This window comes from Pseudophryne corroboree, chromosome 7 (assembly GCF_028390025.1).
Source record: "Pseudophryne corroboree isolate aPseCor3 chromosome 7, aPseCor3.hap2, whole genome shotgun sequence".
Lineage (NCBI taxonomy): Eukaryota > Metazoa > Chordata > Amphibia > Anura > Myobatrachidae > Pseudophryne > Pseudophryne corroboree.
The window spans coordinates 90,748,099-90,774,480 of NC_086450.1; the positions used below are offsets into that span (position 1 = coordinate 90,748,099).

Below are 26,382 nucleotides of genomic sequence, written 5' to 3' on the forward strand. Positions count from 1 at the left end.
AAAATACACTTCCCTATAGGCGGCGACTATCTGATCGCAGGACTGTAAAAAAACCTAGCGAGCAGTCAGGTCTGAATTAGGCCCTATGTGTTTATAGGTATTTACGTATTTGTAGGTTTTATTTCAAAAACTGATATACAGTACATTCTCTTTGTGTTATTCTATATGTAGTTAAGATGGAAATCTGTTGAAGTTGGTGTCAGGAAGATTAGGACAAGCAAGTCATATATTTTCTGGAATTCTAGATACTTGGAATTTCCCAGATAATTGATCTGACTCCCACCTTCACCATCTTAGTCAACCTCATTGGTACTTGTGAAATTATGTGCACTTTGTGTTTTGTATGATTTGTAACTTTGACTGTATGTTGCAGTGTGGCTTTGTTGGGTCTTACAAATACAGGATGATGACTATGATTATGTAAATTACAACTTAAGGCCCCTATACACCTGCTTGCCATTTCCCCGATGCAATCAGAAATGCCGATACACTGATCAGAAATGCTCATCGGCATCAATCGTTGATCGTGATCCATTGGGGAATCTGGGAAATTCTCATTGTTAAAAATGCCTGATTTGATGATCCTGACCATTTCCAGTCAAGGATCGGGGAATTCAAATTTTTAAACTTGTCGAATATTCCCAATTCGCCAACCTAGGCGACAGGGGATTGGAAAATTGTGACAATGATTGCAGCTGTAAGGGGGCCTTTAGCCATAAAATCTTCACTTGAAAAACTGGATTATTTTCTACAGGGTAGGAAGATTGGGTTCATTACAGATCATGCATCTTTCATATACTGTAGATGACTTCAAAGAAAAAGAAAAAGGCAAATATCACCATAAGGTTTCTTAGATTGCAGATCTACAGTTTTATTGGTTAACACAGACAGGAGTAAATCAAGTAACTGCTGATTCTAGGTTATTCTCCCTGATATCAGGGACGGATCTAGACTTTTCTTTAGGGGGGGCGGTTTACTGTTTAATCTTGACTCCTCCCTCTACAATCCCAACTCCTCCCATCTGCAATCCTAACTCCTCCTCTCAATTCTGACTGAACTTTTTGAGTGAGACTGAGATAGTGCTTTGTGATTGTTCTATGTACATGTGACTGTGCTATGGGGTAATTGTGTTTATTAGCCCTAGTACCCACACACCAGCAAGTGAGGGGCAAATGCTCTGTAACCCTCGCTCTCCTGGATCCTCTATGCTGCTGTGGTATAAGATGCAGCACATCGTTCTGCTCAGGCACTCCCTGGAGAGCTCTCTTCTGCTCAAAAGTGGGCGTGGCTATGACTGTGTTAGGGGGGGCAGTCGCCCCCTTCGCCCCCCCCTAAATCCGGCCCTGCCTGATATCCATGGTCGCCCACTCTATACGGTCTGAGGGGTACCTGGATTTGTTACAGAACATTGTAACATTAGTCCAAAATTGTTGGCATATACCATGGCAGGTGGAATAGTTAGGCCCAGAGAGATATGTGTTTGTGCAAGTTACAGTATGACAGGAACAAATGGAAAATGGGAGGACTAACTGTTCCATTCAAGTTTCCAGCCGCACAAGCATACTAGTCTGGTTATTTGGTATATCTCTGTACAGAACTGAATTAGAGGATACTGGTGCACAGGAGCTGATGACATCATGACTGTAGAGAATTAGAGCCTTTTATTTCACAGGGCATGAAGATGTTCTGTTCAAATGAGGTTCTCAGTCCTGTTAAAAAAAAAAAAAAAAAGAAGACACCACAAGCGGATTAGTCAAGCAAGACTTTTTTTTAAATGTTGACAATAACGTTTTGCCCTAAATCAGTGGTTCCCAAACTCGGTACCCCCAACAGTTCATGTTTTCCAGGTCACCTAGTAATTGAACAGGTGTATCAATACTCACTGACACATTTTAAAAGACCCACAGGTGGAGCAAATTATTTCACTGGCAATCCTGTTAGGAGACATGGAAAACATGAACTGTTGGGGGTACCGAGTTTGGGAACCACTGATTTAGGGTACTTGAGGACCGAGTTTGGAAACCACTGCTAGAAATGATCAATCAAAAAGCTCTCCCTGCCTCAGAGAGTATTTAAAGTGCTTATTATAACCTTAAGATGTGAAGTGGGAACAAGTGACCACCAGAGTAGAGGCAGCAGATGCAGAAGGAGCGGCAAGGGCAGGATGGAGTGTGGACAGAGATAACATTTATGATGTAAGATGGTGAAGAGTTGTTAAAGGCTTTAAAAAGAAGGGTGAGACGTTTGAAGTAGATTCTAACGAGGATAGGTAGCCAGGAGAGGAGGCTACAGAGGGAGTAGGTAAGTGAGATAGGAAAATGAAACAAGCAACAGCATTCAGAGTAGATTGTAGAAGGTAGAGTTAAAGACGCAAGTGAGGACAGAGTGAGAGAGCCCAGGTGAAGAAAGGTAGATCTAAATGCCATCAGCATTAAACGTGGGAGGGCCTGGGGCACTTAAGACAGGGGGCCCTGGTGTATAGGGGGGTGTATTAGTTTCTGCATACCTTCCAACATAACCCATTCCACGAGGGACAAAATGCTCTCTACTTGGACTTCCCTCTTAATATATGATTGGCGTCACCTGTGTTGAACTATTTACAGGGCTGGTGCAAGGTTTCTCAGCACCCTAGGCAAAAATTCAGCCTATTCCCCCCTCCCCCAACCCACACACCAATATCCACTTTCCAGCCTCAGGTGAAATTGTGGAGGTAGCATCTTGGAAACTCAACAGCAGCCGTCTGCATGAAGTGTATTCAGTGTTATCCTTAATTTTGTTATAAGCAGACTCAGGGCTTGCTCCCGCAGATCCTGGCACCCTAGGCAGCTGCCTAAAGCTGTGGTAGAACTGGCCCTGACTATTTAATTGATAATAAAGGTGTTTTTAACACAGGTGATTGCAATCATAACTTAAGACGGAAGTTCAGGTAGACAGCATTTTATCCCTCCTGGAATGGGTCATGTTGGAATATACGGATTGTGTATTAAATTTAAACCAATGGTGTATATTAGATTTAAACTAATAGTTTAATAATGTCTGGGTACTGTTTATAGCTCCACATAATTGAAAGACAACTATTTTTACAATATTCTTGCAGTGGAACAAAGACAACTTAAACAACCTTAAAATACACATAGAAAAATAAAAACTATAATTTATCTTGTTACATGCAAGAATAGCAGCAGCCTCTGTACTACTTAAACACTGGGACAGGACTCAGGAGGACTCTGTGTGTGTCTCTCTTTAGACCCTCATTAGATAACAGGTTACACAGGACCCAGGTGGGGAGGAAGAGAACCTGGGATCCCTGTGTCACTTACAGCTCTCGCCACCCTCCTATCCCTGCTCTGGTTGGAAAGTAGCTCACGAAACCTGATACACCTGTGTCTCTGCCTGCACTGCATACTGTCCTGTTTGTATTCTGGCTTCCTGGTTCTGCTGCTGCATAAGAGGGAAAGCTAGTGATGTCAGTTTGCTGTGGCCAGGGGGGGGGGGGGGGGGGCTGACAAAGGAGGGCCCGGGGTACAGTGTGCCCTGAGGTCCCCCTTCCCTTAATCTGACTATGCGGTACTAATGAGATTTCCAAGGATAGATGTGTAGAGAGAAAAGAGAATAGGATCAAGGATGGACCCTTGATAGTCCACAACAGGTAGAGTCAATGAAGGTGATTAGAGGTGAGATAGACACTAAGGAGGAGTGATTGAAGAGGTAAGAGAATTAATAATAATGGACATAGTCCCAGAGGCCTAGGGAATGGTGGGTGTGAAGGAGGAGACAGCGGTGCAGGCAACAGAGATATCAAGGAGGATGAAAAGATACCATGGTGAGGACAGTGTAAGTGGAGTGAGCAGTATGGAAACCCAATTGAAGAGAGTAGAAAGGAGAGGCTTATCATATGTTCCCATTCTTTAAATTTGTATTTGTGTTGGGGGTTTTTTTTATCATATTTTTTTTTTTTTTTATAAATGCTAATGCACTATGATCATTCTTATTATTTTCTTTTAGTGATATTGGTCCTAGCCATGCAATTATCAATGAAGTTATATCTATACTATTGACGGCTCATGTTAGACTGGATGAATGATAGTGTAACATCTCATGAATATCTAGAGTTTTATGTGACGGATTTGCACTGTGTATTTTCTTCTTCCCTTTCTTGTTACATGCTGTGGTGGATAATCATTTCATAAAACATTTGGAATAACATAAAGGCTGTATCTACATCTACATCTGTTGAGCTATGAGCCTGAGGTGGAGTGAATTATTTTAAAACAATTTTTGTACTTCAGTTATGAGCTGTTTATGAACTGCTTATGTTTGTCTCTCTGCTTTTAGTATATAAGTAAAGTGCAAGGCACCAATGATGTTGCATATTTTTGGATTTAGTACAGTAGCTATAAAATTTAAGGATTGGGTGCTTCTATAGCTGGAAAAGCTATTCCATGAAAAGTACTTATTCCTTTACTCACAGATGTGTTACTCAAATACTAACCGGAGAAAGTGCCCAATGTTTGGGTCATTCACTGACAAATCACCATATTCACCTAGCTGAAGTAATCAGCAGACTGGGAAATGTATAATTAAGGGCAGAGAGTTTGCAGGCAAGCTGTTGTTTGATTTTACTTTATTTTTTGCTAAATGCTATCTTTAAATTTATTGTTTATCCTACACTTTATCCTACGTTTGTGGTTGATGAACTAATGGAGTACATGGGGTAGGTACAGAACAAAATACCTAAGGCGGCACACAGGTCAGGAACTGTCCTAGTTATATTAAATCAAAGCTAATCTAATAGAATCATCATTTTGGGGCTCTTTTGGAGTTGTATGTATATAGTGTAAAACGGGTAGTTGAAATAAGGACTCTCTGGTAAGTTTTCCGGTTACAACACAGTGTCTTTACTGGCATCAGACACTGTAGAACAGCATACACAGGCTTGGGCCTGGTCACACAAGTACATACAGAAAGTTAAGCAACAAACATAAAAGGTCCTAGCAGTGGCGATACTAGGAATTTTTCTCCCCCAAGCCGAAAAATTCTCTGGCGCCCCCCCTCCCATAAACGGCATTATAAAAGATGTGCGCGTCGAAAAGGGGGTGTGACCTCACTAAAATGGGTGTGGCTTCACTAAAAGGGGCGTGACAATGCAGGTAAAGTCTTCCTTATACCCCAGTTTTGCAACCTGCACGCCGAGCCATTGGCCACCACAGGGGAAAAAAATAATCCTGATTCATGTCCCTAACATTATTTGTCATTTTTCCTCCTTATAGTAATGCCCCTTACACATTATGCCACACACTGCAATGGCCCTAGACATAATGCCAACCCATAATGCCCATTACACAATATGCCCCACACCGCAATGCCCATTATAAATTATGCCACACACTGCAATGCCCGAGACATTATACCACATACCATAATGTCCATGATATAGTATACCACACACCGTAATGCCTGTGACACATTATACCACACACCGCAATGTCCGTGATACACTATGCCACACACCGCAATGCCCATTACACATTAAGACCTACAGTAAGGCTTCTAATTACTTTTAAATTACCTGCTCATTTGCAGGGGTTTCATGCTCATGGTTCCATGCACAGTGCCAGGGGTTGTCTTGCTCAGGGTGTCATACGCATTGCCAGGGGTTTCATGAGCTGGGTGTTGTGCTTGTAACCAGGGGGTAATGCTTGTTGCTAGGGCTGTGCTCCCAGTGCCACATATGCCCCCAATGCCAGATATTCCCCCACAGTGTCAGGTACACATTGCCCCACAGTGCCAGATATGCCCCCAGTGCCAGATGCAGAGATGCCCCCAGTGCCAGATACAGAAATGCCCCCAGTGCCAGATACACCTGTCCCCCCAGTGCCAGTTATGCCCCCAGTGCCAGATACAGAAATGCCCCCAGTGCCAGATACACATGTCCCCCCAGTGCCAGTTATGCCCCCAGTGCCAGATACAGAAATGCCCCCACAGTACCAGATATGCTCCCAGTGCCAGGTATGCCCCCAGTGCCAGATACAGAGATGATCCCAGTGCCAGATACAGAAATGTCCCCCAATACCAGATATGCCTCCAGTGCCAGATTCAGATATGCCCCCAGTGCCAGATACATAAATGCCCTCCAATGCCAGATATGCCCTCCGTGCCAGATACATAAATGCCCCCCAATGCCAGATATGCCTCCAGTGTCAGATACATAAATGCCCCCCAATGCCAGATATGCCCCCAGTGCCAGATTCAGATATGCCCCCAGTGTCAGATACATAAATGCCCCAATGCCAGATACAGAGATGCCCCCAGTGCTAGATATGCCCCCAGTGCCAGATACATAAATGCCCCCCAATGCCAGATATACCCCCAGTGCCACTGCCAAATTCAGATATGCCCCCAGTGCCAGTTACATATGTCCTTTGTCCCCCCTCCTTACCGCGCTGCTGCTGCCCTGTGTTTTAGTGTTAGGGGAGGAGAGCGCAGCGTGCGCCTCTCATACCCCTCAGCTCAGTCTCCGGCGGTGCGGGTGTCTACTTTCAATTAGGCACCGATCCGTGAGCCAATCAAAGCTCGCGGTCCGGCAGCCAATCAGGAACCTTGGTTGCCGGACCGCAAGCTCTGATTGGCTCACGGGCCGGCGCCGAATTTAAAGTAGACACAGAGGGGCAGGAGCCCTGTGCCTCCAAGCCACCGTGAGGGCTGCGGGGGCAATAGTTATGCCACTGGGTCCTAGCACTTCCTGTGCTCAATAGTCATTCTACTGCAGGGGCTTGCAGCTACACATGCCATGCTTTCCTGGCACAGCCAATGTCCACAGTCCCTGATGCTACAAACTGTTCCCTGCTCACTGGCCTCTAACAGGCATCAGCACACAGAACTCTGGGTAAATGGGAATTTTAAACCTCTCTCCTGCACCTGACATCCTGCTGTCTCTGGGTGAGCTGGCAAATCCGGACCTCTAGTTCTCCAGTTACAGCTGTGCATTTCAGAAAGCCCGGAATTATAAACCTCCACTATGGGTGCAGAATGTGCAGGCCTTGTTTTCTTCTCTCTTGGATGGAGCTGATGCCACCAGAATATGGGCAATTGTAGCGAGCCCACTCACCACAATATGTTTTCCAGATTTACTGTATGAGGGGTGTGCAATAAGTTTCTGGATGCACAAAAAGTATTATATTTACAAACAATGTGAACATTACACCTTTTCAAAGTATTTATGCAAATTCGCAACTACTCAAACCACTTTGTGAAGCAGCTGGACCAGTCCAAAGCAGGCATGTCTTCTACGTGCTGGATGAAGGTCTTCACTGCAGCTTCCGATGACTCAAAATTAATCTCATTCATCTTGCACTTCATTTGTGGGAACACAAAGAAGTCACATGGGGCCAGTATGGTGGATGACCAAGCTCCTGGATGCATTCATGGTCCAGAAAATCCACCACTTGTGGGCAGATGCATTGTCATGATGGAGAAGGGCACAATGAGTGTGAGTTCTTGGACATTGCCTGGAAATGGCTTTCAGCACTTGCGATGGGCATTGCTTGGCGTACCAGTACCCAGTGATGGTGTGCTGCTGCACAAGTGGTATGATAGCTAGATGGTGTAGGCTGTGCAAAGCCGTTTGGCTGTGAATGTATTTTCTAAGCGTGCATTTTTATCAAAGCGTGATAAAATTGACACATAACAGCAGCGTTCCATCAGCGTTAATTTATCTTCAGCTGATATCGATTGTGAATTGACGTTTCTTCTCTTCTTGTCACCTACAGGTAACTAGAATTGACTACAACCACCAACATATTCTGCTGCACTGTATCTGTATATGCAAAGCTAACTCTGCTAGGTAACTAGAATTGACTACAACCACCAACATATTCTGCTGCACTATATCTGTATATGCAAAGCTAACTCTGCTAAGTAACTAGAATTGACTACAACCACCAACATATTCTGCTGCACTATATCTGTATATGCAAAGCTAACTCTGCTAGGTAATGCAAATTGAAACATTATTGCATAGTATGTGATTCTGAAGTACTTTTTTTTAGTTCTGAATGATATAGACCCAGTTTACTCTTTGTGGAATGCCTGGTTGTTTTTGTAAGGTAATTTATTGCCTGGCATTTGAGGGAGTGGGGTGTGGTTACAGATTTCAATTTTTGGTTTCACTTGTAGTAGTCCTCTACTTAAGTTCAATGGTGTAGGCTGTGCAAAGCCGTTTGGCTGTGCATTTATTTTCTAAGCGTGTATTTTTATCAAAGCGTGATAAAATTGACACATAACAGCAGCGTTCCATCAGCGTTAAATCGAAGTGAAAAAGAAGGAATACAGAAGCACACCAATCTAACAAAACAAAGAAAACAGAGGAACTAATAACAAATGTGAGTCACTTACTCTTCAGACCACTCACCTCCTGATTGTTGCATCTGATTAAATAGCATGGAACTACCTTACTTGGACATTTCATAAACCATCCATTTCACCAACAAATGCTTGTATCTGTATTATTGTAATTTTGGCCCTCATTCCGAGTTGATCGGTCGCAAGGCGAATTTAGCAGAGTTACACACGCTAAGCCGCCGCCTACTGGGAGTGAATCTTAGCTTCTTAAAATTGCGACCGATGTATTCGCAATATTGCGATTACTAACTACTTAGCAGTTTCTGAGTAGCTCCAGACTTACTCTGCCTGTGCGATCATTTCAGTGCTTGTCGTTCCTGGTTGACGTCACAAACACACCCAGCGTTCGCCCAGGCACTCCCACCGTTTCCCCGGCCACTCCTGCGTTTTTTCCGGAAACGGTAGCGTTTTCAGCCACACGCCCCTGAAACGCCGTGTTTCCGCCCAGTAACACCCATTTCCTGTCAATCACATTACGATCGCCGGAGCGAAGAAAAAGCCGTGAGTAAAATTACTTTCTTCATAGTAAAGTTACTTGGCGCAGTCGCAGTGCGAACATTGCGCATGCGTACTAAGCGGATTTTCACTGCGATGCGATGAAAAATACCGAGCGAACAACTCGGAATGAGGGCCTTTGTTTTTAATGCACAGCTGCACCAATGCAATCTTACCTACAAACACCTAAAAAATCTTACAGAATTACCATTGCTTCTTAAACCTCACAATCTTTTCATTACATACGGTCCAAATACATCTCAACACCCACTTTATCTACACTTCTGATTCATTTCATACTAAATCTACACCCATTGAGCCGACACTGCTTTTCTAATCTGCATTTCTGCAATTCTTCAACTCTGAATTCCTTACAGCCTCCACTCCTACTTCCACTTTCCCTCAACCTATTTACCTACTAAACACTATGTCAAGGCTTTCTTATACTCCCCACATCACTCAGTGTCTACCTAATCATGTGTCTTTATCCTTCCCCCCTAGTCTCCTACACCTCCTCCTCCCTCCCCTCCTCTGTCTCTTCTCCATCTCTCTGTATACTTCCCCCTCCTTTCCTGTTACCCCACTTTCACTCACGTCTACCTCATGGTCCTGCTACCCCTCAACTCAGCCCTGCTCCATCCCTCCCTTCCCTGTCACCTCCCCACACCCCCATCCACATCACACTGACCTCCCTCCCAGCCCACCTCCTGAAGTTTCCTCTCCTAGCTCAGGCACCCGCACCATCACTACTCTCTCATCATCCCTGCCCTCAAAGTTAATCTCTCCTCATCGCTACAGCAACCCTGATAATCTCATTCACATCTCTCCCACAAACTCATACCCCCTATCTTGTGCCCTCTGGAATGCCACATCTGTTTGTAACAAACTCATGACCTTTTCATTTCCAACTCCCTACACCTACTAGTCATTACTGAAACTTGGATTACGCCCTCTGACACTACCTCTCCTGCTGTTCTCTCTGCTGGGGGCCTCGTACTCACACACACACCCCAACCTGGGGGTCGCCATGGGGGTGGTGTTGGGGTCCTTTTACCTTCTAGTTACTCCTACCAACTCATACCACCAGAACCATCCCTTACATTCTCTACATTTGAGGTCCATACTATACGCCTCTTCCAACCAGTCCATCTTAGAGTAGCAGTCATTTACCGCCTCCCCTGGCACTGCTTCCAAATTCATCGACAACTTTGCTTCCTGGCTTCCTCACTTCCTCTCTTCTGACATTCCCTCCATTATCCTAGGCGATTTCAACATCCCTATTGACATCCCCACACAATCCCCTGCCTCTAAACTCCTTAACCTCACCTCTTCACTCTCCCAGTGGACCTCCTCATCCTCCCATGTGAATGGGAGCTCACTGGATCTGGTCTTCACTCACCGCTGTGATATTTCTGATTTTTCCAATTCCCCATTTCCCCTCTCTGACCACCACCTGCTTTCCTTTAACCTATCTCTCTCGACTTCCCCATCTCTACTTCCCAAGGCTACCATCACTAAGCGTAACATTGAGGCTATTGACACCACATTCCTTTCCTCCCTGTTTGACTCACTTCTCTCTCCTATTCTCTCTCTCTCTCATGCCCTGAACAAGCCACTTCCATATACAATGCATCCCTCCCTTCTGCTCTTGACTCTGTTGCTCCACCAACCACTATTCACCCTCGCAAATTAACACCTCAACCCTGGCACACCAAATCAACTTCCTCCATTTCAAACTTATGCTCTCATCCTTCAGTGCTGCCCTTTCTCTTGCTAAACAGTCATACTTCAAGAACCTCATCTCCTCCCAGTCTTCCCACCCCCGGCGCCTCTTTGCCACTCTCAACTCACTCCTCTGCCCACCTCCACCTCGTCTCCCTTCCTCACTCTCTGCTCTTGACTTTGCCACTTACTTCACATCCAAAATTGACTCCATACGTAAGGACATCACATCACACCAGATCATCAGTAACCAGCTTTCTCCCATCCCTTACCACCCCTCCCCATCCCTCCCACCAACTCTGACATCTTTCTCCCATGCATCTGGAGAGGAAGTCATGGCCCTCATTCGTTCCTGTCCCCTCACCACCTCCCCACTTGACCCTATCCCCTCCCGCCTCCTCCGCTACCTCTCTCCTTTTGCTTGTTCCCATCTTTCCCACCTTCTCAATCTCTCCCTCTCATCAGGCACTGTCCCCTCTGCCTTCAAGCATGCACTCATCTCTCCTATTCTTAAAAAACCTACCCTTGATCCAAACATTCTGTCCAACTACCGACCCATCTCTCTCCTCCCTTTTGCCTCCAAACTCCTTGAGCGTATTGTATACAACCACCTTATTTCCTTTCTTTCCTCACACTCACTACTTGACCCATTCCAGTCTGGCTTACGTCCTCCCACTCCACTGAATCTGCCCTTACAAAAGTATGCAATGACCTCCATGCTGCTAAATCTAAGGGACACTACTCCATACTTATTCTACTTGATCTCTCTGCTGCTTTTGACACTGTGGACCATCCTCTCCTACTGCAAATCCTTCACTCCATTGGTCTGCGTGACACTGCCCTCTCTTGGCTGTCTTCCTACCTCTCTGACCGTTCATTCTCTGTCTCCTCTCATGACTCCACCTCCCCCTCACTTCCACTAACTGTAGGTGTACACCAAGGTTCTGTCCTTGGTCCTCTTCTCTTCTCTCTCTATACATCCTCACTAGGTAAGCTCATTAGTTCTTTTGGTTTCCAATATCATCTCTATGCTGATGACACTCAAATCTGTCTTTCCTCTCCAGACCTATCCCCTGCTCTCCTCACTTGTATCTCCAACTGTCTCTCTGCTACCTCTTCCCGGATGTCCCAGCGCTTTCTTAAACTTAACATGTCTAAGACCGAGCTGATCATCTTCCCGCCGTCCCGCATAACCTCACCTCATACAATCTCATTATCTATTGATGGCACTACTATCTCCTCTAGCCCCCAAGTGCGCTGTATTGGAGTAATCCTTGACTCCTCCCTCTCCTTCAAACCACACATTCAGCACCTCTCACAAACCTGCCGTTTTCATCTAAAAAATATTTCCAGGATCAGACCCTTTCTGACCCAGGATGCTACTAAGACTCTTATCCACTCACTGGTCATCTCCAGACTGGACTACTGTAATCTCCTCCTGACTGGCATTCCTGACAAATACATCTCTCCACTCCAATCTATCCTCAATGCTGCTACCCAGCTCATCTTCCTCACCAAACGCACTATGTCCACCTCTCCTCTCTTACTAGATCTTCACTGGCTCCCCTTCCCCTTTCAGAATCCATTTCAAGCTTCTCACACTCGCTTACAAAGCCCTCACCCACTCCTCTCCCATCTACATCTCTGATCTTATCTCCCTTTACACTCCCACCCGTCCTCTTCGCTCTGCTAATGCACGATGACTCTCCTGCCTACAGATTACTTCCTCCCACTCCTACCTCCAAGATTTTTCGGTGTACAGTGCTGCTTATATACAGTATTTGCAGCAGACAGGCACTCCAAACCAGGGGCGTTTCAACGGAGGAGGGGGCCCATGTGCACCTCCGGGTGGGCCCCCTCCTCTGTTCGGCGCTGTAGACTCCGGCATTGTGCCGGAGACCAATTTGGCTACTGCGCATGCACGGCGACTATTTTGGCAGTAATTTTCACCGCAACCACAGCGCCCGATGCCGGACTCTGGAAAGTTAAGTATTAAAATGGGTGCAGTGAGTGCGGTGTGGGGCCCCCTCTGGACCCAGGGGCCCGTGTGCACCGCACACATTTCAGCCATTATAGAAACGCCAATGTTCCAGCCAACAAATATAGGTTGCATTGGTGCCCCCATGAAAAGGCCAGTAGTGTCACAGTTGTCCTGTACCTCTGATTCTGATAAGCATTATAGATATAAAGCTGCTACATTGCTAAGGCCTGATGGCATTTTAAGAGACATTAAAATCACTCTTTTGTATATTTTCATTAAGGTGGTGTGCTGGTTTACCTGATTCTGCCCTATTTTGGGTATTGACTTGTGCAATTCACATATATATATATATAATAGATGTATCACTTTTGGGTATGCAGTTGCCCTCTGATATATGGTGTGTGTTCAGCCAACCAAGATGCGCATACAGTATATCAGATGAGCTGCTGTCAGTGAGGCAGTAATGTGCTGCTGTCAGTGAGGCAGTAATGTGCTGCTGTCAGTGTGGCGGGGATGTGCTGCTGTCAGTTGGGCAGGGAAGGGCTGCTGTCAGTGAGGCAGGGATTGGCTGCTGTCAGTGAGGCAGGGATTGGCTGCTGTCAGTGAGGCAGGGATAGGCTGCTGTCAGTGAGGTAGTGGTGTGTTGCTGTCAGTGAGGCAGTGATGTGCTGCTGTCAGTGAGGCAGTAATGTGCTGCTGTCAGTGTGGCGGGGATGTGCTGCTGTCAGTTGGGCAGGGAAGGGCTGCTGTCAGTGAGGCAGGGATAGGCTGCTGTCAGTGAGGTAGTGGTGTGTTGCTGTCAGTGAGGCAGTGATGTGCTGCTGTCAGTGAGGTGAAAAGGTGCCGCTGTCAGTGAGGCAGGGATGGGCTGCTGTCAGTGAGATGGTGACGTGCTGCTATCAGTGAGGCAGGGATGTGCTGCTGTCAGTGAGGCAGGGATGTTTTGCTGTCAGTGAGGCAGTGATGTGCTGCTGTCAGTGAGGCGAAGAGGTGCCGCTGTCAGTGAGGCGGGAATGTGCTGCTGTCAGTGAGGCAGGGATGTGTTGTTGTCAGTGAGGCAGGGATGTGCCGCTGTCAGTGAGGCGGGGTTGCGCTGCTGTCAGTGAGGTAGGTGTATCTCTTGTGGATGCTAGATGGCTCTTGCAACAACACATAATGATGATAATGGCTACAGGTAGTACATTTAGCCACTTCTGAATGGCTGATTGACATCTCCAGCTGATGCAGTACTATTTAACACTCAAAACATTACTATCCCAACTGTTTATTACTCAAATGACATTTTTATTTGAACTACTACAGGAATTAATATTCCCAATTGGTTTTTACAGGAAAAGCAGTTGATGTTTTATTTAGTTTGATTTAATTTGTCTCTGCATTTTGTATTTGTGTTATTCACTATTTACATTGTACTGAAAATAAAACTTTCACGTTTATTAATAGCTGTCAAGGGACTATTCTCTTTTATATAAAACTTTATTACATTATTTACTGTGTACAAATTGGAGTATTTGACAAGCATTTATTATTATCTCTGGCAATCCACATCTTTATGCCAATTCTACCCTTTCTTTACACTACTGCTACGCTATTGTGGGGTGTGAGTGTACACACTCGTTATGACTGACGCACATTATGCCTGGTGTACATGCTACTGTTTTTAAGCCTAAAACCTGAAATCCATTAAACTCAAATAAGAACTTAAATACACTGCTCAAAAAAATAAAACGAACACTAAAATAACACATCCTAGATATGAATGAATGAAATATTCTTATGAAATACTTTGTTCTTTACATAGTTGAATATGCTGACAACAAAATCACACAAAAATTATCAATGGAAATCAAATTTATTAACCCATGGAGGTCTGGATTTGGAGTCACCCAGGGCCAACCGCACCAGCATATGGTCTCACAAGGGGTCTGAGGATCTCATCTCGGTACCTAATGGCAGTCAGGCTACCTCTGGCGAGCACATGGAGGGCTGTGCAGCCCCCCAAAGAAATGCCACCCCACACCATTACTTACCCACTGCCAAACCGGTCATGCTGGAGGATGTTGCAGGCAGCAGAATGTTCTCCTTGGCGTCTCCAGACTCAGTCACGTCTGTCATATGTGCTCAGTGAGAACCTGCTTTCATCTGTGAAGAGCACTGGGCGCCAGTGACGAATTTGCCAATCTTGGTGTTCTCTGGCAAATGCCAAACGTCCTGCACGGTGTTGGGCTGTAAGCACAACCCCCACCTGTGGACGTCGGGCCCTCATACCACCCTCATGGAGTCTGTTTCTGATCGTTTGAGTATACACTAGTGATGAGCGGGTTCGGTTCCTCGGAAACCGAACCCCCCCGAACTTCACCCATTTTACACGGGTCCGAGGCATACTCGGATTCTCCCGTATGGCTCGGTTAATCCGAGCGCCCCCGAACGTCATCATCCCGCTGTCGGATTCTCGCGAGATTCGGATTCTATATAAGGAGCCGCGCTTCGCCGCCATTTTCACTCGTGCATTGCAAATGTTAGGGAGAGGATGTGGCTGGCGTCCTCTCCGTTTGTGCTTATTGCTTAATTGTGGGGACTGGGGAGCAGCTGTATTATATAGGAGGAGTACAGTGCAGAGTTTTGCTGATCAGTGACCACCAGTTTTATCCGTTCTCTGCCTGAAAAACGCTCCATATCTGTGCTCAGTGTGCTGCATATATCTGTGCTCACACTGCTTAATTGTGGGGACTGGGGAGCAGCTGTATTATTAATATAGGAGGAGTACAGTGCAGAGTTTTGCTGATCAGTGACCACCAGTTTTATCCGTTCTCTGCCTTAAAAACGCTCCATATCTGTGCTCAGTGTGCTGCATATATCTGTGCTCACACTGCTTAATTGTGGGGACTGGGGAGCAGCTGTATTATATAGGAGGAGTACAGTGCAGAGCTTTGCTGACCAGTGACCACCAGTATACGTTGTCTGCCTGAAAAACACTCCATATCTGTGCTCAGTGTGCTGCATATATCTGTGCTCACACTGCTTAATTGTGGGTACTGGGGAGCAGCTGTATTATATAGGAGGAGTACAGTGCAGAGTTTTGCTGACCAGTGACCACCAGCAGGGCCGGATTAACAATGGGGCGGATGGAGCTGCAGCTCCAGGCCCCCCATCAAAATAGGCCCACTGCATCTACTGTGCTGCGGCTGTAGACAGGAAACATTTTTCCTGCTACAGCAGCCTGCAATTGCCACCCTCCGACCACCTCCCCTCCTCCTGTGGCACCCACGCACAAAGGCCACCGCAGGAACAAACTTCATGGGCGGCGGAGTGGAATGGGTCACTAACCCTCCCTGCGCCGCACAGGCAGTGACGTAACACCAGTCAGTGTTTCCGCCTTTCTTCCGGAGTCCCGGTAGCTCCGCCTCCAGCCAGGTCATAAAAAAATAAAATATAAAAATAATAATCATAAAAATGGGCGTGGCCACGGGGGTCCGATGTTAGGCCACGCCCCCGAATTTGCTTGGCTCCTGGCGTCGGCGGTAGTCTGTGTGTGGCCTGCCCCTCACTGCTTCCTCTGTGGGGACTTGGAGGTGACAGGTACAGAATACATGTGTGTGTGTGGGGCGAGGGGACAGGCTGAGTGTATGTGTGGTGACTGGGATAACAGGCTGTATGTGTGGGGGGGTGACTGGGATAACAGGCTTTATGTGTGGGGGGGTGACTGGGGGTAACAGGATGTGTGTGTGGGGGGGGTGACTGGGGGTAACAGGATGTGTGTGTGGGAGGGGGTGACTGGGGGTAACAGGGTGTGTGTGTGTGTCGGAGGGGGTGACTGGGGGTAACTGGTTGTGTGTGTGTGTGTGTGTGTGTGTGGGGGGGTGACTGGGGGTAACAGCTGTGTGGGTGTGACTGGGGGGACAACAGGCTGTTTGTGTGTGGGGGAGGGGATGACTGCGAGTAACAGGCTGTGCGTGTGTGTGTGTGTGTGTGGGGGGGGTGACTGGGGGTAACAGGGTGTGTGTGTGTGTGGGAGGGGGTGACTGGGGGTAACAGGGTGTGTGTGTGTGGGAGGGGGTGACTGGGGGTAACAGGGGGGGTGTGTGTGTGTGTGTGTGTGTGTGTGTGGGAGGGGGTGACTGGGGGTAACTGGTAGTGTGTGTGTGTGTGTGTGTGGGGGGGGGGGGGGTGACTGGGGGTAACAGCTGTGGGGGTGTGACTGGGGGGATAACAGGCTGTGTGGGTGAGGGGATGACTGCGAGTAACAGGCTGTGCGTGTGTGTGGGGGCGGGGTGACTGGGGGTAACAGGCTGTGTGTGTTGGGGGGTAACAGGCTGTGTGTGTGGGGGGGTGACTGGGGGTAACAGGCTGTGGGGGTGACTGGGGGTAACAGGCTGCGTGTGTGTGTGGGGGGGTGACGGGGTAACAGGCTGTGTGTGTGGGTGACTGGGGGTAACAGGCTGTGTGAGTTTGAGGGGAGGGGGGATGACTTGGCTGGGGGGTGGCTGTGTGTGTGTGTATGTGAGTGTGTGTGACTAGGGTGAACAGGCGGCGTGTGTGTGGGGGTGACTGGGGGTAACAGGCTGTCTGTGTGTGAGGGTGACTGGGGGTAACAGGCTGTCTGTGTGTGAGGGTGACTGGGGGTAACAGGCTGTCTGTGTGTGGGGGTGACTGGGGGTAACAGGCTGTCTGTGTGTGGGGGTGACTGGGGGTAACAGGCTGTCTGTGTGTGAGGGTGACTGGGGGTAACAGGCCGTGTGAGTTTGAGGGGAGGGGGGATGACTTGGCTGGGGGGTGGCTGTGTGTGTGTGTGTGTGTGTGTGTGTGTGTGTGTGTGTGTGTGTGTGTGTGTGTGTGACTAGGGTGAACAGGCTGCGTGTGTGTGGGGGTGACTGCGGGGTAACAGGCCGTGTGAGGGGAGGGGGGGCATGACTTGGCTGGTGGTGGCTGTGTGTGTGTGTGACTAGGGGGAACAGGCTGTGTATGTGCGGGGAGGGGGTGTGTGGCTGGGGGGAACAGGCTGTGTGTGTGTGGGGAGGGGTGTGTGGCTGGGGGTAACAGGCTGTGTGTGTGTGAGTAAGGGGGGGTGACTGGGGGGGAACAGGCTGTGTGGGGTGACTGGAGGCACTGTCGGTGCCACCCCATGTTGTTTCTGCCACTTTTTTTTTTTTTTCAAGCAGGGACCTGCGGCAGTGTGGTGCCATGAAGGGGCATGCAGCAGTACTAGCAGGAGGAGGTGGTCCAGCCAGTCCAGCCGCACTCACCTTTTTTACCACTCTCTGACGCTGTTGCCCGACGTCATGATCCAACAAAAAACAGAAGAAGGGACCCACTGCTGCCGGAGAAGAAAGGGGACCCGCTTTTCCTGTCACTGATGAGAAGGGGGACCCACTACTGCCCGAGGTACACAGTGCCGTTTCACTGAAGGGAGGGACGCACAGTGTCACTTGTACTGGGGGCAGGGGGACAGAGCTAAGTACACAGGGCCATCTGTACCCCCTCTCTCTCAACCCTCCATCCGTCTCGCCTCTCTCTTTTTCCCCTCTCTCAACCCTGGTCTCTCACCTCCACTGTTTCCCTCTTTCTTTTTCTTTCATTCTGTATCCCCCCACCCCCCTCTTTGTCACCCCCTTCTCTCTCTCTCTCTCTCTCTCTCTCTCTAACTCTCTCTCTCGTTCTCTTTTCTTTCTCTCATTTCTCTGTCTTGCTCTTTCTTTCTCTAACGTCCTAAGTGGATGCTGGGGACTCCGTAAGGACCATGGGGAATAGCGGCTCCGCAGGAGACTGGGCACATCTAAAGAAAGCTTTAGGACTATCTGGTGTGCACTGGCTCCTCCCCCTATGACCCTCCTCCAAGCCTCAGTTAGATCTTTGTGCCCGAACGAGAAGGGTGCACACTAGGGGCTCTCCTGAGCTTCTTAGTGAAAGTTTTAGTTTAGGTTTTTTATTTTCAGTGAGACCTGCTGGCAACAGGCTCACTGCATCGAGGGACTAAGGGGAGAAGAAGCGAACTCACCTGCGTGCAGAGTGGATTGGGCTTCTTAGGCTACTGGACATTAGCTCCAGAGGGACGATCACAGGCCCAGCCATGGATGGGTCCCAGAGCCGCGCCGCCGGCCCCCTTACAGAGCCAGAAGACAGAAGAGGTCCGGAAAATCGTCGGCAGAAGACATCCTGTCTTCACCAAGGTAGCGCACAGCACTGCAGCTGTGCGCCATTGCTCCTCAGCACACTTCACACTTCGGTCACTGAGGGTGCAGGGCGCTAGGGGGGGGCGCCCTGAGCAGCAATAAAAACACCTTGGCTGGCGAAAATACATCACATATAGCCCCCAGGGCTATATGGATGAATTTTAACCCCTGCCAGAATCCATAAAAAAGCAGGAGAAAAGTCCGCGAAAAAGGGGCGGAGCCTATCTCCTCAGCACACTGGCGCCATTTTCCCTCACAGCTCCGTTGGAGGGAAGCTCCCCTGGCTCTCCCCTGCAGTCACTACACTACAGAAAGGGTTAAAAAAGAGAGGGGGGCACTAATTAGGCGCAGTATTAACAATACAGCAGCTATAAGGGGAAAAACACTTATATAAGGTTATCCCTGTATATATATAGCGCTTTGGTGTGTGCTGGCAAACTCTCCCTCTGTCTCCCCAAAGGGCTAGTGGGGTCCTGTCCTCTATCAGAGCATTCCCTGTGTGTGTGCTGTATGTCGGTACGTTTGTGTCGACATGTATGAGGAGAAAAATGATGTGGAGACGGAGCAGATTGCCTGTAATAGTGATGTCACCCCCTAGGGGGTCGACACCTGAGTGGATGAACTGTTGGAAGGAATTACGTGACAGTGTCAGCTCTGTATAAAAGACAGTGGTTGACATGAGACAGCCGGCTACTCAGCTTGTGCCTGTCCAGACGTCTCATAGGCCGTCAGGGGCTCTAAAGCGCCCGTTACCTCAGATGGCAGATATAGACGCCGACACGGATACTGACTCCAGTGTCGACGGTGAAGAGACAAATGTGACTTCCAGTAGGGCCACACGTTACATGATTGAGGCAATGAAAAATGTTTTACACATTTCTGATAATACGAGTACCACCAAAAAGGGGTATTATGTTCGGTGAGGAAAAACTACCTGTAGTTTTCCTGAATCTGAGAAATTAAATGAGGTGTGTGATGATGCGTGGTTTTCCCCCGATAACAACTGATAATTTCTAAAATGTTATTGGCATTATATCCTTTCCCGCCAGAGGTTAGGGTGCGTTGGGAAACACCCCCTAGGGTGGATAAAGCGCTCACACGCTTGTAAGGGCTCTACCCTCTCCTGAGATGGCCGCCCTTAAGGATCCTGCTGATAGAAAGCAGGAGGGTATCCTAAAATGTATTTACACACATACTGGTGTTATACTGCGACCAGCAATCGCCTCAGCCTGGATGTGCAGTGCTGGGTTGGCGTGGTCGGATTCCCTGACTGAAAATATTGATACCCTAGATAGGGACAGTATATTTTGCCTATAGAGCATTTAAAAGATGCATTTCTATATATGCGTGATGCACAGCGGAATATTTGCCGACTGGCATCAAGTCTAACTGCGTTGTCCATTTCTACCAGTAGAGGGTTATGGACACGTCAGTGGTCAGGTGATGCGTATTCCAAACGGCATTTGGAAGTATTGCCTTAATAAGGGGAGGAGTTATTTGGGGTCGGTCTTTCAGACCTGGTGGCCACGGCAACAGCTGGGAAATCCACGTTTGTACCCCAGGTCGCCTCTCAACATGAAAAGACGCCGTATTATCAGGCGCAGTCTTTTCGTGGACAAGCGGGCAAAATGTTCCTCATTTCTGCCCCGTGACAGAGGGAGAGGAAAAAGGCTGCAGAAATCAGCCAGTTCCCAGGAACAGAAACCCTCTCCCGCCTCTGCCAAGCCCTCAGTATGACGCTGGGGCTTTACAAGCAGAATCAGGCACGGTGGGGGGCCCGTCTCAATGAATTTCAGCGCGCAGTGGGCTCACTCGCAAGTAGACCCCTGGATCCTTCAGGTGATATCTCAGGGGTACAAATTAGAATTCGAGACGTCTCCCCCTCGCCGTTTTCCTAAAGTCGGCTTTACCGATGTCTCCTTCTGACAGGGAGACAGTTTTGGAAGCCATTCACAAGCTGTATTCCCAGCAGGTGATAATCAAGGTACCCCTCCTGCAACAGGGAACGGGGTATTATTCCACACTGTTGTGGTACCGAAGCCGGACGGCTCGGTGAAACCGATTCTAAATCTAAAATCTTTGAACACTTACATACAGAGGTTCAAATTCAAGATTGAGTCACTCAGAGCAGTGATTGCGAACCTGGAAGAAGGGGACTACATGATGTCTCGGGACATCAAGGATGCTTACCTTCATGTCAAAATTTACCCTTCTCACCAAGGGTACCTCAGGTTTATGGTACAGAACTGTCACTATCAGTTCAGACGCTGCCGTATGGATGGTCCACGGCACCCCGGGTCTTTACCAAGGTAATGGCCGAAATGATGATATTCCTTCGAAGGAAGGGAATTTTAGTTATCCCTTACTTGGACGATTCCTTGATAAGGGTAAGATCCAGGGAACAGTTGGAGGTCGGTGTAGCACTATCTCAGGTAGTGTTGCGGCAGCACGATTGGATTCTCAATATTCCAAAATCGCAGCTGGTTCCGACGACTTGTCTTCTGTTCCTAGGGATGATCCTGGACACCGTCCAGAAAAAGGTGTTTCTCCCGGAGGGGAAAGCCAGGGAGTTATCCGAGCTAGTCAGGAACCTCCTAAAACCGAGCCAAGTCTCAGTGCATCAATGCACAAGGGTTCTGGGTAAAATGGTGGCTTCCTACGAAGCAATCCCATTCGGCAGATTCCACGCAAGAACTTTCCAGTGGGACCTGCTGGACAAATGGTCCGGGTCGCATCTTCAGATGCATCAGCGGATAACCCTGTCACCAAGGACAAGGGTGTCCCTCCTGTGGTGGTTGCAGAGTGCTCATCTTCTAGAGGGCCGCAGATTCGGCATTCAGGACTGGGTCCTGGTGACCACGGATGCCAGCCTGCGAGGCTGGGGAGCAGTCACACAGGGAAGGAATATCCAGGGCTTATGGTCAAGCCTGGAGACACCACTTCACATAAATATCCTGAAGCTAAGGGCCATTTACAATGCTCTAAGCTTAGCAAGACCTCTGCTTCAAGGTCAGCCGGTGTTGATCCAGTCGGACAACATCACGGCAGTCACCCACGTAAACAGACAGGGTGGCACAAGAAGCAGGAGGGCAATGGCAGAAGCTGCAAGGATTCTTCGCTGGGCGGAAAATCATGTGATAGCACTGTCAGCAGTATTCATTCCGGGAGTGGACAACTGGGAAGCAGACTTCCTCAGCAGACACGATCTTCACCCGGGAGAGTGGGGACTTCACCCAGAAGTCTTCCACATGATTATAAACCGTTGGGAAAAACTCGACAGGTATTGCGCCAGGTCAAGGGACCCTCAGGCAATAGCTGTAGACGCTCTGGTAACACCGTGGGTGTACCAGTCAGTGTATGTGTTCCCTCCTCTGCCTCTCATACCCAAGGTACTGAGATTGATAAGATGGAGAGGAGTAAGCACTATATTCGTGGCTCCGGATTGGCCAAGAAGGACTTGGTAACCGGAACTTCAAGAGATGCTCACGGAGGATCCGTGGCCTCTACCTCTAAGAAGGGACCTGCTTCAACAAGGACCCTGTCTGTTCCAAGACTTACCGCGGCTGCGTTTGACGGCATGGCGGTTGAACGCCGGATCCTGAAGGAAAAAAGGCATTCCGGATGAAGTCATCCCTATCCTGATCAAAGCCAGGAAGGATGTAACCGCAAAACATTATCACCGCATTTGGCGAAAATATGTTGCGTGGTGCGAGGCCAGTAAGGCCCGATGGAGGAAATTCAACTGGGTCGATTCCTACATTTCCTGCAAACAGGAGTGTCTATGGGCCTGAAATTGGGGTCCATTAAGGTTCAAATTTCGGCCCTGTCAATTTTCTTCCAAAAAGAACTAGCTTCAGTCCCTGAAGTTCAGACGTTTGTAAAAGGGGTACTGCATATACAGCCTCCTTTTGTGTCTCCAGTGGCACTTTGGGATCTCAATGTAGTTTTTTGGGTTCCAAAAGTCACATTGGTTTGAACCACTTAAATCTGTGGAGTTAAAATATCTCACATGGAAAGTGGTCATGCTGTTGGCCCTGGCCTGGGCCAGGCGCGTGTCAGAATTGGCGGCTTTATCCTGTAAAAGCCCTTATCTGATTTTCCATTCGGACAGGGCGGAATTGAGGACTCGTCCTCAGTTTCTCCCTAAGGTGGTTTCAGCGTTTCACCTGAACCAACCTATTGTGGTGCCTGCGGCTACTAGGGACTTGGAGGACTCCAAGTTGCTAGACGTTGTCAGGGCCCTGAAAATATATGTTTCCAGGACGGCTGGAGTCAGAAAATCTGACTCGCTGTTTATCCTGTATGCACCCAACAAGCTGGGTGCTCCTGCTTCTAAGCAGACTATTGCTCGTTGGATTTGTAGTACAATTCAGCTTGCACAAATTCTGTGGCAGGCCTGCCACAGACAAAAATCTGTAAATGCCCACTCCACAAGGAAGGTGGGCTCATCTTGGGCGGCTGCCCGAGGGGTCTCGGCTTTACAACTTTGCTGAGCAGCTACTTGGTCAGGAGCAAATACGTTTGTAAAATTCTACAAAATTGATACCCTGGCTGAGGAGGACCTGGAGTTCTCTCATTTGGTGCTGCAGAGTCATCCGCACTCTCCCGCCCGTTTGGGAGCTTTGGTATAATCCCCATGGTCCTTACGGAGTCCCCAGCATCCACTTAGGACGTTAGAGAAAATAAGAATTTACTTACCGATAATTCTATTTCTCGTAGTCCGTAGTGGATGCTGGGCGCCCATCCCAAGTGCGGATTGTCTGCAATACTGGTACATAGTTATTGTTACCAAAAAATCGGGTTATTGCTGTAGTGAGCCATCTTTTCTAGAGGCTCCTCTGTTATCATGCTGTTAACTGGGTTCAGATCACAAGTTGTACGGTGTGATTGGTGTGGCTGGTATGAGTCTTACCCGGGATTCAAAATCCTTCCTTATTGTGTACGCTCGTCCGGGCACAGTATCCTAACTGAGGCTTGGAGGAGGGTCATAGGGGGAGGAGCCAGTGCACACCAGATAGTCCTAAAGCTTTCTTTAGATGTGCCCAGTCTCCTGCGGAGCCGCTATTCCCCATGGTCCTTACTGAGTCCCCAGCATCCACTACGGACTACGAGAAATAGAATTATCGGTAAGTAAATTCTTATTTTCTCTCTCACTTTCTTTGTCACCTTTCTCTCTATACCCTGCTCCCTCTTCTCTGACCCTCCCTCGTTCACACACCCCTGTCTTACTCAACTTTGTCTCGCATCCTCCCTGTCTCTCTAATTCTCTCTCTCCCCTCTGCTCTCCACCCATCCCACTCTCTCTCAACCCTCTCTCTTACACTACCTCTCTGTCTCACCTTTTTCTTTCTCATACTTTCTCTCTCTAACCCTCTCTCCCTCGCTTTCTTTTGCTCTCTTTCCCTCTCTCAAACACCGTGCTCCCCCACTCTCACAACCGTCTGTCTCTCTTTCTTTCTCTGTCTTTTTTTCTTTCTCCTCCTCTCGACTCTCTTGCGCTGCTTTCTCTACCCTGCTGTCTGTCTCACCTCTTTCTCTCCCCTTTCTCTCTCCTCTCTCTCTCTCTCTCTCACACACACTCTGTCACCTCTTTCCTCTCCCCCTTCCTTTCTCTCACCCCCTCCTTTGTCTCACCTCTCTCTACCTCTCTCTCTCATTCTCTCTTCCCTGCCCCCTCTCCCTCTTTCAAACCTCTCACCCACTTATCTCAACTTTTTCTTTCTTTCTTTCTTTCTCTTTCTTTCTTTTTCTTTCTTTCTTTCTTTCTTTCTTTCTTTCTTTCTTTCTTTCTTTCTTTCTTTCTTTCTTTCTTTCTTTCTTTCTTTCCTTCTTTCCATTATATCTCATCCTTCCTCTCTGTCTCCCCTCTCTTTCATTCTCTTTATTTCTCTCTCTCCTGCTCTCTCCTTTTACCCCTCCCTCTGTCTCACCTCGCTCTTTTTCTCTCTCTCCCTATTTTTCTTTCTCTCTAACCTTCTTTCTACCTATCTCTTTCTTTTGTTCTCTTCTCCCTCCCCTCTCTTAAACCCTGCTCCCCCTCTCTCTCAACCCTCTCCCACTCCCCCTCTCACCTCTCTCTCTTCTGTCTCACCCTGCTTTCTCTACCCTGCTATCTGTGTCCCTTTCTCTCTCTTTCTCTCTCTCACCCCGTTGTCTCTCTATCCCTCTCGTCCCCTTTATGAGGGATGATGGGTGTTGCTGGCTGCTGCTGTGATCTGTACTGTTGGGTGCGATGCTGGGAGAAGGGTGCTGGTCAGAGGCGGAACTAGCGGGCGATGCTAGGGGCCACCAGCTAGAATCTTGCCTTGGGCATCAAACTGGTTAGGGCCGGCTCTGAGTGTGCCGCCTTGCCACCACTACACCAGGAAGCACTGGCAGCATTGACAGCAGGATTCTCCATGAAGGTGGCCCGGGCCTCCTGAGGTGAGGAGTTTTTTTTCGGTATGGCACTCCCAGTAACAGCATAGTGTGTGTGTGTGTGTTTGTGTGTGTATATATATATATATATATATATATATATATATATACATACATACATACATACATACATACATACATACATACACACACACTTACATATCTATTTTGATTAGACATATTGTGTCCTTTGACATAGGGGATCATTCCGAGTTGATCGCTCGCTAGCTACTTTTTGCAGCGCTGCGATCAGATAGTCGGCGCCTATAGGGGAGTGTATTTTCGCTTTACAAGTGTGTGATCGTCTGTGCAGCCGAGCTGCACAAAAAAAGTTTTTAGCAGTTTCTGAGTAGCCCAGGACTTACTCAGCCGCTGCGATCACTTCAGCCTGTCTGGTCCCAAAATTGACATCAGACACCCGCCCTGCAAACGCTTGGACACGCCTGCATTTTTCCTACCACTCCCTGAAAACGGTCAGTTGCCACCCACAAACGCCTTCTTCCTGTCAATCTCCTTGTGATCGGCTGGGCGAATGGATTCTTCATACAATCCATCACTCTGCAACAATCCGCTTTGTAACCGTATGACGCGCAGTTCTGACCTGATCGCAGCGCAGCAAAAAATCCTAGCTTGTGATCAGGTCTGAATGACCCCCTTAGCGAGTTGAATCCAGTTGTTTCTTGCATGCCCATAATTAATGGCAGCTCGACAGAGCTATTCAATTGTAATGCAAATGAAAGTGTAGGCTATGGCCACCTATTGCTTATCACTTAGAAGCACTTGGTAAAACTGCATAATGTGGCTAAACCAGTCTAAACTATTGGTCATGCTGCCAAAATAGCAGTTTGGGCGATCCAACAGCCAATTGTTCACAGATTTCTGCTCACCACCTCAAGAGACTGCGAGCAGAAATCATGCAGTCATGGCAATACAATTGAATAGTTCCATTGGGCGCTCATTACTTATGGTCACCCAAAAAATAAATTCCCCCAAGTGACTCTCTCTAGAGAGATAGATATAGAGAGAGATAAAGATATATAGATAGATTTTTTATTTTATTTTCAAACACGCATACACACACGCATATATACATATATTTAAATACAGCACTAGTCACGCACCCATATCCGTAGCCCCCATCACAGCCCTGAGGAAGCACACAACAGGCCCTTCAAAAATTTCAGCTCCAGGCCCATT

The 26,382-nt window shown here is 48.0% G+C and overlaps 1 long non-coding RNA gene across 2 annotated transcripts in view; it reads right to left on the reverse strand.

The window, feature by feature from the left end:
• Positions 1 to 846: 846 nt before the first annotated feature.
• The window catches only part of LOC134944651 (uncharacterized), a 280,387-nt gene continuing 254,851 nt past the window's right edge, over positions 847 to 26,382 (reverse strand). For both annotated transcript variants that reach the window (XR_010181917.1, XR_010181918.1), the window contains one exon: positions 847 to 1,709. This is a non-coding gene — a long non-coding RNA (uncharacterized LOC134944651). The remainder of the gene's footprint in view (positions 1,710 to 26,382) is intronic.